At 31.9% G+C, this 15,602-nt stretch overlaps 12 non-coding genes across 12 annotated transcripts; all 12 read left to right on the plus strand.

Moving 5' to 3' along the window:
* The first annotated feature begins 510 nt into the window (after window positions 1–510).
* Window positions 511–582, plus strand: TRNAW-CCA (transfer RNA tryptophan (anticodon CCA)). Its single transcript has one exon. It is a non-coding gene; the product is annotated as a tRNA-Trp (tRNA).
* Window positions 583–2,954: 2,372 nt separating this feature from the next.
* On the plus strand, window positions 2,955–3,026 carry TRNAW-CCA (transfer RNA tryptophan (anticodon CCA)). The gene has a single exon. It is a non-coding gene; the product is annotated as a tRNA-Trp (tRNA).
* A 1,150-nt stretch (window positions 3,027–4,176) lies between these two features.
* Window positions 4,177–4,248, plus strand: TRNAW-CCA (transfer RNA tryptophan (anticodon CCA)). The gene has a single exon. It is a non-coding gene; the product is annotated as a tRNA-Trp (tRNA).
* A 1,139-nt stretch (window positions 4,249–5,387) lies between these two features.
* Window positions 5,388–5,459, plus strand: TRNAW-CCA (transfer RNA tryptophan (anticodon CCA)). Its single transcript has one exon. It is a non-coding gene; the product is annotated as a tRNA-Trp (tRNA).
* A 1,149-nt stretch (window positions 5,460–6,608) lies between these two features.
* TRNAW-CCA (transfer RNA tryptophan (anticodon CCA)) lies at window positions 6,609–6,680 on the plus strand. The gene has a single exon. It is a non-coding gene; the product is annotated as a tRNA-Trp (tRNA).
* A 1,149-nt stretch (window positions 6,681–7,829) lies between these two features.
* Window positions 7,830–7,901, plus strand: TRNAW-CCA (transfer RNA tryptophan (anticodon CCA)). The gene has a single exon. It is a non-coding gene; the product is annotated as a tRNA-Trp (tRNA).
* Window positions 7,902–9,051: 1,150 nt separating this feature from the next.
* TRNAW-CCA (transfer RNA tryptophan (anticodon CCA)) lies at window positions 9,052–9,123 on the plus strand. The gene has a single exon. It is a non-coding gene; the product is annotated as a tRNA-Trp (tRNA).
* Window positions 9,124–10,272: 1,149 nt separating this feature from the next.
* On the plus strand, window positions 10,273–10,344 carry TRNAW-CCA (transfer RNA tryptophan (anticodon CCA)). The gene has a single exon. It is a non-coding gene; the product is annotated as a tRNA-Trp (tRNA).
* Window positions 10,345–11,493: 1,149 nt separating this feature from the next.
* On the plus strand, window positions 11,494–11,565 carry TRNAW-CCA (transfer RNA tryptophan (anticodon CCA)). The gene has a single exon. It is a non-coding gene; the product is annotated as a tRNA-Trp (tRNA).
* Window positions 11,566–12,714: 1,149 nt separating this feature from the next.
* TRNAW-CCA (transfer RNA tryptophan (anticodon CCA)) lies at window positions 12,715–12,786 on the plus strand. The gene has a single exon. It is a non-coding gene; the product is annotated as a tRNA-Trp (tRNA).
* Window positions 12,787–13,936: 1,150 nt separating this feature from the next.
* On the plus strand, window positions 13,937–14,008 carry TRNAW-CCA (transfer RNA tryptophan (anticodon CCA)). Its single transcript has one exon. It is a non-coding gene; the product is annotated as a tRNA-Trp (tRNA).
* A 1,149-nt stretch (window positions 14,009–15,157) lies between these two features.
* TRNAW-CCA (transfer RNA tryptophan (anticodon CCA)) lies at window positions 15,158–15,229 on the plus strand. Its single transcript has one exon. It is a non-coding gene; the product is annotated as a tRNA-Trp (tRNA).
* Window positions 15,230–15,602: the final 373 nt, after the last annotated feature.

Consider the following 15,602-nt stretch of genomic DNA (forward strand, 5'->3'; position numbering starts at 1 on the left):
CCAATAATACTATACTAGAAACTAATTACCAAGATTGTTATCTACTTTCAATAATGTGATTATACCTCAAACTGATACCTATATCACTAGCACATAGTCATTAAATAACTCACATTCTTATCAGTTCTCATAATTATTATACAAAAAATATCCAGTTTAGAGAATACGTTACTTGAAGGCCAACTCTAAATGTCTGTAATGTAACAATACATTTAAAAGCAATTAGCTTTTCTGGATCAATTTTGGATCACTACCATCACTTGTCTATTTTAACAATACATTTAGTACCAATTTGATTTTATGGATGACTTTTTCCATTCAAATGACCTATACTGTGATGAATAAAAATTATACACTAAAGGAAAAACCACCAGACATATCTTTTTGTTTTGTTACCGAGGATGTAGGTTTGTTTGCTTGACAACTACCTAATTCAAGGTTTAGTATAAGCAGATGATCTATTTGTAATATAAACCACCAGAAAAATCTACTGAATAGTATTTAACAAGAGACCTCATGGCGCAACGGTAGCGCGTCTGACTCCAGATCAGAAGGTTGCGTGTTCAAATCACGTCGGGGTCAGTTGTCGTTTTGAAGATTAAATGCTCTTTTCTGCCAAAAAAATACTATACAAGAAACTAAATACTAAGAATGCTGTCTACTTTCAATAATGTGATTATAGCTCAAACTGATACCTATATCACTAGCACATAGTCATTAAATATCTCACCTTCTTATCAGTTCTCATAATTATAATACTAAAAATATCCAGTTTAGATTAAACTTTACTTGAAGGCCAACTCTAAATGTCTGTAATGTAACAATACATTTAAAAGCAATTAGCTTTTCTGGATCAATTTTGGATCACTGCCGTCTCTTGTCTTTTTTAGAAATACATTTAGTACCAATTTGATTTTAAAGATGACTTTTTCCATTCACATGACGTATACTATGAGGCATAAAAACTCTACACTGAAGGAAAAACCAGAATACATAACTTTTTGTTTTGATACCAAGGATGTAAGCTTGTTTGCTTGACAACTACCTAATTCAAGGTTTAGCATAAGCAGATGAACTATTTGTAATATAAACCACCAGAAAATCTACTGAATCAGTTTTAATAAGAGGCAACGTTAGCTCATCTGACTCAATATTAGAAGGTTGCGTGTTCAAATCATGTCAGGGTCGGTTATCATTTTGAAGATAAAAAGCTCTATTCTGCCCAAAAATACTATACTAGAAACTAATTACCAAGATTGTTATCTACTTTCAATAATGTGATTATACCTCAAACTGATACCTATATCACTAGCACATAGTCATTAAATAACTCACATTCTTATCAGTTCTCATAATTATTATACAAAAAATATCCAGTTTAGAGAATACGTTACTTGAAGGCCAACTCTAAATGTCTGTAATGTAACAATACATTTAAAAGCAATTAGCTTTTCTGGATCAATTTTGGATCACTACCATCACTTGTCTATTTTAACAATACATTTAGTACCAATTTGATTTTATGGATGACTTTTTCCATTCAAATGACCTATACTGTGATGAATAAAAATTATACACTAAAGGAAAAACCACCAGACATATATTTTTGTTTTGTTACCGAGGATGAAGGTTTGTTTGCTTGACAACTACCTAATTCAAGGTTTAGTATAAGCAGATGATCTATTTGTAATATAAACCACCAGAAAAATCTACTGAATCGGATTTAACAAGAGACCTCGTGGCGCAACGGTAGAGCGTCTGACTCCAGATCAGAAGGTTGCTTGTTCAAATCACGTCGGGGTCAGTTGTCATTTTGAAGATAAAATGCTCTTTTCTGCCAAAAAAATACTATACAAGAAACTAAATACTAAGATTGCTGTCTACTTTCAATAATGTGATTATAGCTCAAACAGATACCTATATCACTAGCACATAGTCATTAAATATCTCACCTTCTTTTCAGTTCTCATAATTATAATACTAAAAATATCCAGTTTAGATTAAACTTTACTTGAAGGCCAACTCTAAATGTCTGTAATGTAACAATACATTTAAAAGCAATTAGCTTGTCTGGATCAATTTTGGATCACTGCCGTCTCTTGTCTTTTTTAGAAATACATTTAGTACCAATTTGATTTTAAAGATGACTTTTTCCATTCACATGACGTATACTATGAGGCATAAAAACTCTACACTGAAGGAAAAACCAGAATACATATCTTTTTGTTTTGATACCAAGGATGTAAGCTTGTTTGCTTGACAACTACCTAATTCAAGGTTTAGCATAAGCAGATGAACTATTTGTAATATAAACCACCAGAAAATCTACTGAATCAGTTTTAATAAGAGGCAACGTTAGCTCATCTGACTCAATATTAGAAGGTTGCGTGTTCAAATATCATCAGGGTCGGTTATCATTTTGAAGATAAAATGCTCTATTCTGCCAAAAAATACTATACTAGAAACTAATTACCAAGATTGTTATCTACTTTCAATAATGTGATTATACCTCAAACTGATACCTATATCACTAGCACATAGTCATTAAATAACTCACATTCTTATCAGTTCTCATAATTATTATACAAAAAATATCCAGTTTAGAGAATACGTTACTTGAAGGCCAACTCTAAATGTCTGTAATGTAACAATACATTTAAAAGCAATTAGCTTTTCTGGATCAATTTTGGATCACTACCATCACTTGTCTATTTTAACAATACATTTAGTACCAATTTGATTTTATGGATGACTTTTTCCATTCAAATGACCTATACTGTGATGAATAAAAATTATACACTAAAGGAAAAACCACCAGACATATCTTTTTGTTTTGTTACCGAGGATGTAGGTTTGTTTGCTTGACAACTACCTAATTCAAGGTTTAGTATAAGCAGATGATCTATTTGTAATATAAACCACCAGAAAAATCTACAGAATCAGATGTAACAAGAGACCTCGTGGCGCAACGGTAGCGCGTCTGACTCCAGATCAGAAGGTTGCTTGTTCAAATCACGTAGGGGTCAGTTGTCATTTTGAAGATAAAATGCTCTTTTCTGCCAAAAAAATACTATACAAGAAACTAAATACTAAGATTGCTGTCTACTTTCAATAATGTGATTATAGCTCAAACTGATACCTATATCACTAGCACATAGTCATTAAATATCTCACCTTCTTATCAGTTCTCATAATTATAATACTAAAAATATCCAGTTTAGAGAATACGTTACTTGAAGGCCAACTCTAAATGTCTGTAATGTAACAATACATTTAAAAGCAATTAGCTTTTCTGGATCAATTTTGGATCACTGCCGTCACTTGTCTTTTTTAGAAATACATTTAGTACCAATTTGATTTTAAAGATGACTTTTTCCATTCACATGACGTATACTATGAGGCATAAAAACTCTACACTGAAGGAAAAACCAGAATACATATCTTTTTGTTTTGTTACCAAGGATGTAGGTTTGTTTGCTTGACAACTACCTAATTCAAGGTTTAGCATAAGCAGATGAACCATTTGTAATATAAACCACCAGAAAATCTACTGAATCAGTTTTAATAAGAGGCAACGTTAGCTCATCTGACTCAAGATTAGAAGGTTGCGTGTTCAAATCACGTCAGGGTCGGTTATCATTTTGAAGATAAAATGCTCTATTCTGCCCAATAATACTATACTAGAAACTAATTACCAAGATTGTTATCTACTTTCAATAATGTGATTATACCTCAAACTGATACCTATATCACTAGCACATAGTCATTAAATAACTCACATTCTTATCAGTTCTCATAATTATTATACAAAAAATATCCAGTTTAGAGAATACGTTACTTGAAGGCCAACTCTAAATGTCTGTTATGTAACAATACATTTAAAAGCAATTAGCTTTTCTGGATCAATTTTGGATCACTACCATCACTTGTCTATTTTAACAATACATTTAGTACCAATTTGATTTTATGGATGACTTTTTCCATTCAAATGACCTATACTGTGATGAATAAAAATTATACACTAAAGGAAAAACCACCAGACATATCTTTTTGTTTTGTTACCGAGGATGTAGGTTTGTTTGCTTGACAACTACCTAATTCAAGGTTTAGTATAAGCAGATGATCTATTTGTAATATAAACCACCAGAAAAATCTACAGAATCAGATGTAACAAGAGACCTCGTGGCGCAACGGTAGCGCGTCTGACTCCAGATCAGAAGGTTGCGTGTTCAAATCACGTCGGGGTCAGTTGTCATTTGGAAGATAAAATGCTCTTTTCTGCCAAAAAAATACTATACAAGAAACTAAATACTAAGAATGCTGTCTACTTTCAATAATGTGATTATAGCTCAAACTGATACCTATATCACTAGCACATAGTCATTAAATATCTCACCTTCTTATCAGTTCTCATAATTATAATACTAAAAATATCCAGTTTAGATTAAACTTTACTTGAAGGCCAACTCTAAATGTCTGTAATGTAACAATACATTCAAAAGCAATTAGCTTTTCTGGATCACTGCCGTCTCTTGTCTTTTTTAGAAATACATTTAGTACCAATTTGATTTTAAAGATGACTTTTTCCATTCACATGACGTATACTATGAGGCATAAAAACTCTACACTGAAGGAAAAACCAGAATACATATCTTTTTGTTTTGATACCAAGGATGTAAGCTTGTTTGCTTGACAACTACCTAATTCAAGGTTTAGCATAAGCAGATGAACTATTTGTAATATAAACCACCAGAAAATCTACTGAATCAGTTTTAATAAGAGGCAACGTTAGCTCATCTGACTCAATATTAGAAGGTTGCGTGTTCAAATCACGTCAGGGTCGGTTATCATTTTGAAGATAAAATGCTCTATTCTGCCCAAAAATACTATACTAGAAACTAATTACCAAGATTGTTATCTACTTTCAATAATGTGATTATACCTCAAACTGATACCTATATCACTAGCACATAGTCATTAAATAACTCACATTCTTATCAGTTCTCATAATTATTATACAAAAAATATCCAGTTTAGAGAATACGTTACTTGAAGGCCAACTCTAAATGTCTGTAATGTAACAATACATTTAAAAGCAATTAGCTTTTCTGGATCAATTTTGGATCACTACCATCACTTGTGTATTTTAACAATACATTTAGTACCAATTTGATTTTATGGATGACTTTTTCCATTCAAATGACCTATACTGTGATGAATAAAAATTATACACTAAAGGAAAAACCACCAGACATATCTTTTTGTTTTGTTACCGAGGATGTAGGTTTGTTTGCTTGACAACTACCTAATTCAAGGTTTAGTATAAGCAGATGATCTATTTGTAATATAAACCACCAGAAAAATCTACAGAATCAGATTTAACAAGAGACCTCGTGGCGCAACGGTAGCGCATCTGACTCCAGATCAGAAGGTTGCGTGTTCAAATCACGTCGGGGTCAGTTGTCATTTTGAAGATTAAATGCTCTTTTCTGCCAAAAAAATACTATACGAGAAACTAAATACTAAGAATGCTGTCTACTTTCAATAATGTGATTATAGCTCAAACTGATACCTATATCACTAGCACATAGTCATTAAATATCTCACCTTCTTATCAGTTCTCATAATTATAATACTAAAAATATCCAGTTTAGAGAATACGTTACTTGAAGGCCAACTCTAAATGTCTGTAATGTAACAATACATTTAAAAGCAATTAGCTTTTCTGGATCAATTTTGGATCACTGCCGTCACTTGTCTTTTTTAGAAATACATTTAGTACCAATTTGATTTTAAAGATGACTTTTTCCATTCACATGACGTATACTATGAGGCATAAAAACTCTACACTGAAGGAAAAACCAGAATACATATATTTTTGTTTTGTTACCAAGGATGTAGGTTTGTTTGCTTGACAACTACCTAATTCAAGGTTTAGCATAAGCAGATGAACCATTTGTAATATAAACCACCAGAAAATCTACTGAATCAGTTTTAATAAGAGGCAACGTTAGCTCATCTGACTCAAGATTAGAAGGTTGCGTGTTCAAATCACGTCAGGGTCGGTTATCATTTTGAAGATAAAATGCTCTATTCTGCCCAATAATACTATACTAGAAACTAATTACCAAGATTGTTATCTACTTTCAATAATGTGATTATACCTCAAACTGATACCTATATCACTAGCACATAGTCATTAAATAACTCACATTCTTATCAGTTCTCATAATTATTATACAAAAAATATCCAGTTTAGAGAATACGTTACTTGAAGGCCAACTCTAAATGTCTGTAATGTAACAATACATTTAAAACAATTAGCTTTTCTGGATCAATTTTGGATCACTACCATCACTTGTCTATTTTAACAATACATTTAGTACCAATTTGATTTTATGGATGACTTTTTCCATTCAAATGACCTATACTGTGATGAATAAAAATTATACACTAAAGGAAAAACCACCAGACATATCTTTTTGTTTTGTTACCGAGGATGTAGGTTTGTTTGCTTGACAACTACCTAATTCAAGGTTTAGTATAAGCAGATGATCTATTTGTAATATAAACCACTAGAAAAATCTACAGAATCAGATTTAACAAGAGACCTCGTGGCGCAACGGTAGCGCATCTGACTCCAGATCAGAAGGTTGCGTGTTCAAATCACGTCGGGGTCAGTTGTCATTTTGAAGATTAAATGCTCTTTTCTGCCAAAAAAATACTATACGAGAAACTAAATACTAAGAATGCTGTCTACTTTCAATAATGTGATTATAGCTCAAACTGATACCTATATCACTAGCACATAGTCATTAAATATCTCACCTTCTTATCAGTTCTCATAATTATAATACTAAAAATATCCAGTTTAGAGAATACGTTACTTGAAGGCCAACTCTAAATGTCTGTAATGTAACAATACATTTAAAAGCAATTAGCTTTTCTGGATCAATTTTGGATCACTGCCGTCACTTGTCTTTTTTAGAAATACATTTAGTACCAATTTGATTTTAAAGATGACTTTTTCCATTCACATGACGTATACTATGAGGCATAAAAACTCTACACTGAAGGAAAAACCAGAATACATATCTTTTTGTTTTGTTACCAAGGATGTAGGTTTGTTTGCTTGACAACTACCTAATTCAAGGTTTAGCATAAGCAGATGAACCATTTGTAATATAAACCACCAGAAAATCTACTGAATCAGTTTTAATAAGAGGCAACGTTAGCTCATCTGACTCAAGATTAGAAGGTTGCGTGTTCAAATCACGTCAGGGTCGGTTATCATTTTGAAGATAAAATGCTCTATTCTGCCCAATAATACTATACTAGAAACTAATTACCAAGATTGTTATCTACTTTCAATAATGTGATTATACCTCAAACTGATACCTATATCACTAGCACATAGTCATTAAATAACTCACATTCTTATCAGTTCTCATAATTATTATACAAAAAATATCCAGTTTAGAGAATACGTTACTTGAAGGCCAACTCTAAATGTCTGTAATGTAACAATACATTTAAAACAATTAGCTTTTCTGGATCAATTTTGGATCACTACCATCACTTGTCTATTTTAACAATACATTTAGTACCAATTTGCTTTTATGGATGACTTTTTCCATTCAAATGACCTATACTGTGATGAATAAAAATTATACACTAAAGGAAAAACCACCAGACATATCTTTTTGTTTTGTTACCGAGGATGTAGGTTTGTTTGCTTGACAACTACCTAATTCAAGGTTTAGTATAAGCAGATGATCTATTTGTAATATAAACCACCAGAAAAATCTACAGAATCAGATTTAACAAGAGACCTCGTGGCGCAACGGTAGCGCGTCTGACTCCAGATCAGAAGGTTGCGTGTTCAAATCACGTCGGGGTCAGTTGTCATTTTGAAGATTAAATGCTCTTTTCTGCCAAAAAAATACTATACTAGAAACTAAATACTAAGAATGCTGTCTACTTTCAATAATGTGATTATAGCTCAAACTGATACCTATATCACTAGCACATAGTCATTAAATATCTCACCTTCTTATCAGTTCTCATAATTATAATACTAAAAATATCCAGTTTAGATTAAACTTTACTTGAAGGCCAACTCTAAATGTCTGTAATGTAACAATACATTTAAAAGCAATTAGCTTTTCTGGATCAATTTTGGATCACTGCCGTCTCTTGTCTTTTTTAGAAATACATTTAGTACCAATTTGATTTTAAAGATGACTTTTTCCATTCACATGACGTATACTATGAGGCATATAAACTCTACACTGAAGGAAAAACCAGAATACATATCTTTTTGTTTTGATACCAAGGATGTAAGCTTGTTTGCTTGACAACTACCTAATTCAAGGTTTAGCATAAGCAGATGAACTATTTGTAATATAAACCACCAGAAAATCTACTGAATCAGTTTTAATAAGAGGCAACGTTAGCTCATCTGACTCAATATTAGAAGGTTGCGTGTTCAAATCACGTCAGGGTCGGTTATCATTTTGAAGATAAAAAGCTCTATTCTGCCCAAAAATACTATACTAGAAACTAATTACCAAGATTGTTATCTACTTTCAATAATGTGATTATACCTCAAACTGATACCTATATCACTAGCACATAGTCATTAAATAACTCACATTCTTATCAGTTCTCATAATTATTATACAAAAAATATCCAGTTTAGAGAATACGTTACTTGAAGGTCAACTCTAAATGTCTGTAATGTAACAATACATTTAAAAGCAATTAGCTTTTCTGGATCAATTTTGGATCACTACCATCACTTGTCTATTTTAACAATACATTTAGTACCAATTTGATTTTATGGATGACTTTTTCCATTCAAATGACCTATACTGTGATGAATAAAAATTATACACTAAAGGAAAAACCACCAGACATATCTTTTTGTTTTGTTACCGAGGATGAAGGTTTGTTTGCTTGACAACTACCTAATTCAAGGTTTAGTATAAGCAGATGATCTATTTGTAATATAAACCACCAGAAAAATCTACTGAATCGGATTTAACAAGAGACCTCGTGGCGCAACGGTAGCGCGTCTGACTCCAGATCAGAAGGTTGCTTGATCAAATCACGTTGGGGTCAGTTGTCATTTTGAAGATAAAATGCTCTTTTCTGACAATAAAATACTATACAAGAAACTAAATACTAAGATTGCTGTCTACTTTCAATAATGTGATTATAGCTCTAACTGATACCTATATCACTAGCACATAGTCATTAAATATCTCACCTTCTTATCAGTTCTCATAATTATAATACTAAAAATATCCAGTTTAGATTAAACTTTACTTGAAGGCCAACTCTAAATGTCTGTAATGTAACAATACATTTAAAAGCAATTAGCTTTTCTGGATCAATTTTGGATCACTGCCGTCACTTGTCTTTTTTAGAAATACATTTAGTACCAATTTGATTTTAAAGATGACTTTTTCCATTCACATGACGTATACTATGAGGCATAAAAACTCTACACTGAAGGAAAAACCAGAATACATATCTTTTTGTTTTGTTACCAAGGATGTAGGTTTGTTTGCTTGACAACTACCTAATTCAAGGTTTAGCATAAGCAGATGAACCATTTGTAATATAAACCACCAGAAAATCTACTGAATCAGTTTTAATAAGAGGCAACGTTAGCTCATCTGACTCAAGATTAGAAGGTTGCGTGTTCAAATCACGTCAGGGTCGGTTATCATTTTGAAGATAAAATGCTCTATTCTGCCCAATAATACTATACTAGAAACTAATTACCAAGATTGTTATCTACTTTCAATAATGTGATTATACCTCAAACTGATACCTATATCACTAGCACATAGTCATTAAATAACTCACATTCTTATCAGTTCTCATAATTATTATACAAAAAATATCCAGTTTAGAGAATACGTTACTTGAAGGCCAACTCTAAATGTCTGTAATGTAACAATACATTTAAAACAATTAGCTTTTCTGGATCAATTTTGGATCACTACCATCACTTGTCTATTTTAACAATACATTTAGTACCAATTTGATTTTATGGATGACTTTTTCCATTCAAATGACCTATACTGTGATGAATAAAAATTATACACTAAAGGAAAAACCACCAGACATATCTTTTTGTTTTGTTACCGAGGATGTAGGTTTGTTTGCTTGACAACTACCTAATTCAAGGTTTAGTATAAGCAGATGATCTATTTGTAATATAAACCACCAGAAAAATCTACAGAATCAGATTTAACAAGAGACCTCGTGGCGCAACGGTAGCGCGTCTGACTCCAGATCAGAAGGTTGCGTGTTCAAATCACGTCGGGGTCAGTTGTCATTTTGAAGATTAAATGCTCTTTTCTGCCAAAAAAATACTATACTAGAAACTAAATACTAAGAATGCTGTCTACTTTCAATAATGTGATTATAGCTCAAACTGATACCTATATCACTAGCACATAGTCATTAAATATCTCACCTTCTTATCAGTTCTCATAATTATAATACTAAAAATATCCAGTTTAGATTAAACTTTACTTGAAGGCCAACTCTAAATGTCTGTAATGTAACAATACATTTAAAAGCAATTAGCTTTTCTGGATCAATTTTGGATCACTGCCGTCACTTGTCTTTTTTAGAAATACATTTAGTACCAATTTGATTTTAAAGATGACTTTTTCCATTCACATGACGTATACTATGAGGCATAAAAACTCTACACTGAAGGAAAAACCAGAATACATATATTTTTGTTTTGTTACCAAGGATGTAGGTTTGTTTGCTTGACAACTACCTAATTCAAGGTTTAGCATAAGCAGATGAACCATTTGTAATATAAACCACCAGAAAATCTACTGAATCAGTTTTAATAAGAGGCAACGTTAGCTCATCTGACTCAAGATTAGAAGGTTGCGTGTTCAAATCACGTCAGGGTCGGTTATCATTTTGAAGATAAAATGCTCTATTCTGCCCAATAATACTATACTAGAAACTAATTACCAAGATTGTTATCTACTTTCAATAATGTGATTATACCTCAAACTGATACCTATATCACTAGCACATAGTCATTAAATAACTCACATTCTTATCAGTTCTCATAATTATTATACAAAAAATATCCAGTTTAGAGAATACGTTACTTGAAGGCCAACTCTAAATGTCTGTAATGTAACAATACATTTAAAACAATTAGCTTTTCTGGATCAATTTTGGATCACTACCATCACTTGTCTATTTTAACAATACATTTAGTACCAATTTGATTTTATGGATGACTTTTTCCATTCAAATGACCTATACTGTGATGAATAAAAATTATACACTAAAGGAAAAACCACCAGACATATCTTTTTGTTTTGTTACCGAGGATGTAGGTTTGTTTGCTTGACAACTACCTAATTCAAGGTTTAGTATAAGCAGATGATCTATTTGTAATATAAACCACTAGAAAAATCTACAGAATCAGATTTAACAAGAGACCTCGTGGCGCAACGGTAGCGCATCTGACTCCAGATCAGAAGGTTGCGTGTTCAAATCACGTCGGGGTCAGTTGTCATTTTGAAGATTAAATGCTCTTTTCTGCCAAAAAAATACTATACGAGAAACTAAATACTAAGAATGCTGTCTACTTTCAATAATGTGATTATAGCTCAAACTGATACCTATATCACTAGCACATAGTCATTAAATATCTCACCTTCTTATCAGTTCTCATAATTATAATACTAAAAATATCCAGTTTAGAGAATACGTTACTTGAAGGCCAACTCTAAATGTCTGTAATGTAACAATACATTTAAAAGCAATTAGCTTTTCTGGATCAATTTTGGATCACTGCCGTCACTTGTCTTTTTTAGAAATACATTTAGTACCAATTTGATTTTAAAGATGACTTTTTCCATTCACATGACGTATACTATGAGGCATAAAAACTCTACACTGAAGGAAAAACCAGAATACATATCTTTTTGTTTTGTTACCAAGGATGTAGGTTTGTTTGCTTGACAACTACCTAATTCAAGGTTTAGCATAAGCAGATGAACCATTTGTAATATAAACCACCAGAAAATCTACTGAATCAGTTTTAATAAGAGGCAACGTTAGCTCATCTGACTCAAGATTAGAAGGTTGCGTGTTCAAATCACGTCAGGGTCGGTTATCATTTTGAAGATAAAATGCTCTATTCTGCCCAATAATACTATACTAGAAACTAATTACCAAGATTGTTATCTACTTTCAATAATGTGATTATACCTCAAACTGATACCTATATCACTAGCACATAGTCATTAAATAACTCACATTCTTATCAGTTCTCATAATTATTATACAAAAAATATCCAGTTTAGAGAATACGTTACTTGAAGGCCAACTCTAAATGTCTGTAATGTAACAATACATTTAAAACAATTAGCTTTTCTGGATCAATTTTGGATCACTACCATCACTTGTCTATTTTAACAATACATTTAGTACCAATTTGATTTTATGGATGACTTTTTCCATTCAAATGACCTATACTGTGATGAATAAAAATTATACACTAAAGGAAAAACCACCAGACATATCTTTTTGTTTTGTTACCGAGGATGTAGGTTTGTTTGCTTGACAACTACCTAATTCAAGGTTTAGTATAAGCAGATGATCTATTTGTAATATAAACCACCAGAAAAATCTACAGAATCAGATTTAACAAGAGACCTCGTGGCGCAACGGTAGCGCGTCTGACTCCAGATCAGAAGGTTGCGTGTTCAAATCACGTCGGGGTCAGTTGTCATTTTGAAGATTAAATGCTCTTTTCTGCCAAAAAAATACTATACTAGAAACTAAATACTAAGAATGCTGTCTACTTTCAATAATGTGATTATAGCTCAAACTGATACCTATATCACTAGCACATAGTCATTAAATATCTCACCTTCTTATCAGTTCTCATAATTATAATACTAAAAATATCCAGTTTAGATTAAACTTTACTTGAAGGCCAACTCTAAATGTCTGTAATGTAACAATACATTTAAAAGCAATTAGCTTTTCTGGATCAATTTTGGATCACTGCCGTCTCTTGTCTTTTTTAGAAATACATTTAGTACCAATTTGATTTTAAAGATGACTTTTTCCATTCACATGACGTATACTATGAGGCATATAAACTCTACACTGAAGGAAAAACCAGAATACATATCTTTTTGTTTTGATACCAAGGATGTAAGCTTGTTTGCTTGACAACTACCTAATTCAAGGTTTAGCATAAGCAGATGAACTATTTGTAATATAAACCACCAGAAAATCTACTGAATCAGTTTTAATAAGAGGCAACGTTAGCTCATCTGACTCAATATTAGAAGGTTGCGTGTTCAAATCACGTCAGGGTCGGTTATCATTTTGAAGATAAAAAGCTCTATTCTGCCCAAAAATACTATACTAGAAACTAATTACCAAGATTGTTATCTACTTTCAATAATGTGATTATACCTCAAACTGATACCTATATCACTAGCACATAGTCATTAAATAACTCACATTCTTATCAGTTCTCATAATTATTATACAAAAAATATCCAGTTTAGAGAATACGTTACTTGAAGGTCAACTCTAAATGTCTGTAATGTAACAATACATTTAAAAGCAATTAGCTTTTCTGGATCAATTTTGGATCACTACCATCACTTGTCTATTTTAACAATACATTTAGTACCAATTTGATTTTATGGATGACTTTTTCCATTCAAATGACCTATACTGTGATGAATAAAAATTATACACTAAAGGAAAAACCACCAGACATATCTTTTTGTTTTGTTACCGAGGATGAAGGTTTGTTTGCTTGACAACTACCTAATTCAAGGTTTAGTATAAGCAGATGATCTATTTGTAATATAAACCACCAGAAAAATCTACTGAATCGGATTTAACAAGAGACCTCGTGGCGCAACGGTAGCGCGTCTGACTCCAGATCAGAAGGTTGCTTGATCAAATCACGTTGGGGTCAGTTGTCATTTTGAAGATAAAATGCTCTTTTCTGACAATAAAATACTATACAAGAAACTAAATACTAAGATTGCTGTCTACTTTCAATAATGTGATTATAGCTCTAACTGATACCTATATCACTAGCACATAGTCATTAAATATCTCACCTTCTTATCAGTTCTCATAATTATAATACTAAAAATATCCAGTTTAGATTAAACTTTACTTGAAGGCCAACTCTAAATGTCTGTAATGTAACAATACATTTAAAAGCAATTAGCTTTTCTGGATCAATTTTGGATCACTGCCGTCACTTGTCTTTTTTAGAAATACATTTAGTACCAATTTGATTTTAAAGATGACTTTTTCCATTCACATGACGTATACTATGAGGCATAAAAACTCTACACTGAAGGAAAAACCAGAATACATATCTTTTTGTTTTGTTACCAAGGATGTAGGTTTGTTTGCTTGACAACTACCTAATTCAAGGTTTAGCATAAGCAGATGAACCATTTGTAATATAAACCACCAGAAAATCTACTGAATCAGTTTTAATAAGAGGCAACGTTAGCTCATCTGACTCAAGATTAGAAGGTTGCGTGTTCAAATCACGTCAGGGTCGGTTATCATTTTGAAGATAAAATGCTCTATTCTGCCCAATAATACTATACTAGAAACTAATTACCAAGATTGTTATCTACTTTCAATAATGTGATTATACCTCAAACTGATACCTATATCACTAGCACATAGTCATTAAATAACTCACATTCTTATCAGTTCTCATAATTATTATACAAAAAATATCCAGTTTAGAGAATACGTTACTTGAAGGCCAACTCTAAATGTCTGTAATGTAACAATACATTTAAAACAATTAGCTTTTCTGGATCAATTTTGGATCACTACCATCACTTGTCTATTTTAACAATACATTTAGTACCAATTTGATTTTATGGATGACTTTTTCCATTCAAATGACCTATACTGTGATGAATAAAAATTATACACTAAAGGAAAAACCACCAGACATATCTTTTTGTTTTGTTACCGAGGATGTAGGTTTGTTTGCTTGACAACTACCTAATTCAAGGTTTAGTATAAGCAGATGATCTATTTGTAATATAAACCACCAGAAAAATCTACAGAATCAGATTTAACAAGAGACCTCGTGGCGCAACGGTAGCGCGTCTGACTCCAGATCAGAAGGTTGCGTGTTCAAATCACGTCGGGGTCAGTTGTCATTTTGAAGATTAAATGCTCTTTTCTGCCAAAAAAATACTATACTAGAAACTAAATACTAAGAATGCTGTCTACTTTCAATAATGTGATTATAGCTCAAACTGATACCTATATCACTAGCACATAGTCATTAAATATCTCACCTTCTTATCAGTTCTCATAATTATAATACTAAAAATATCCAGTTTAGATTAAACTTTACTTGAAGGCCAACTCTAAATGTCTGTAATGTAACAATACATTTAAAAGCAATTAGCTTTTCTGGATCAATTTTGGATCACTGCCGTCTCTTGTCTTTTTTAGAAATACATTTAGTACCAATTTGATTTTAAAGATGACTTTTTCCATTCACATGACGTATACTATGA

This window comes from Taudactylus pleione, unplaced genomic scaffold (genome assembly GCF_031769625.1).
Source record: "Taudactylus pleione unplaced genomic scaffold, aTauple2 ptg000393l, whole genome shotgun sequence".
Lineage (NCBI taxonomy): Eukaryota > Metazoa > Chordata > Amphibia > Anura > Myobatrachidae > Taudactylus > Taudactylus pleione.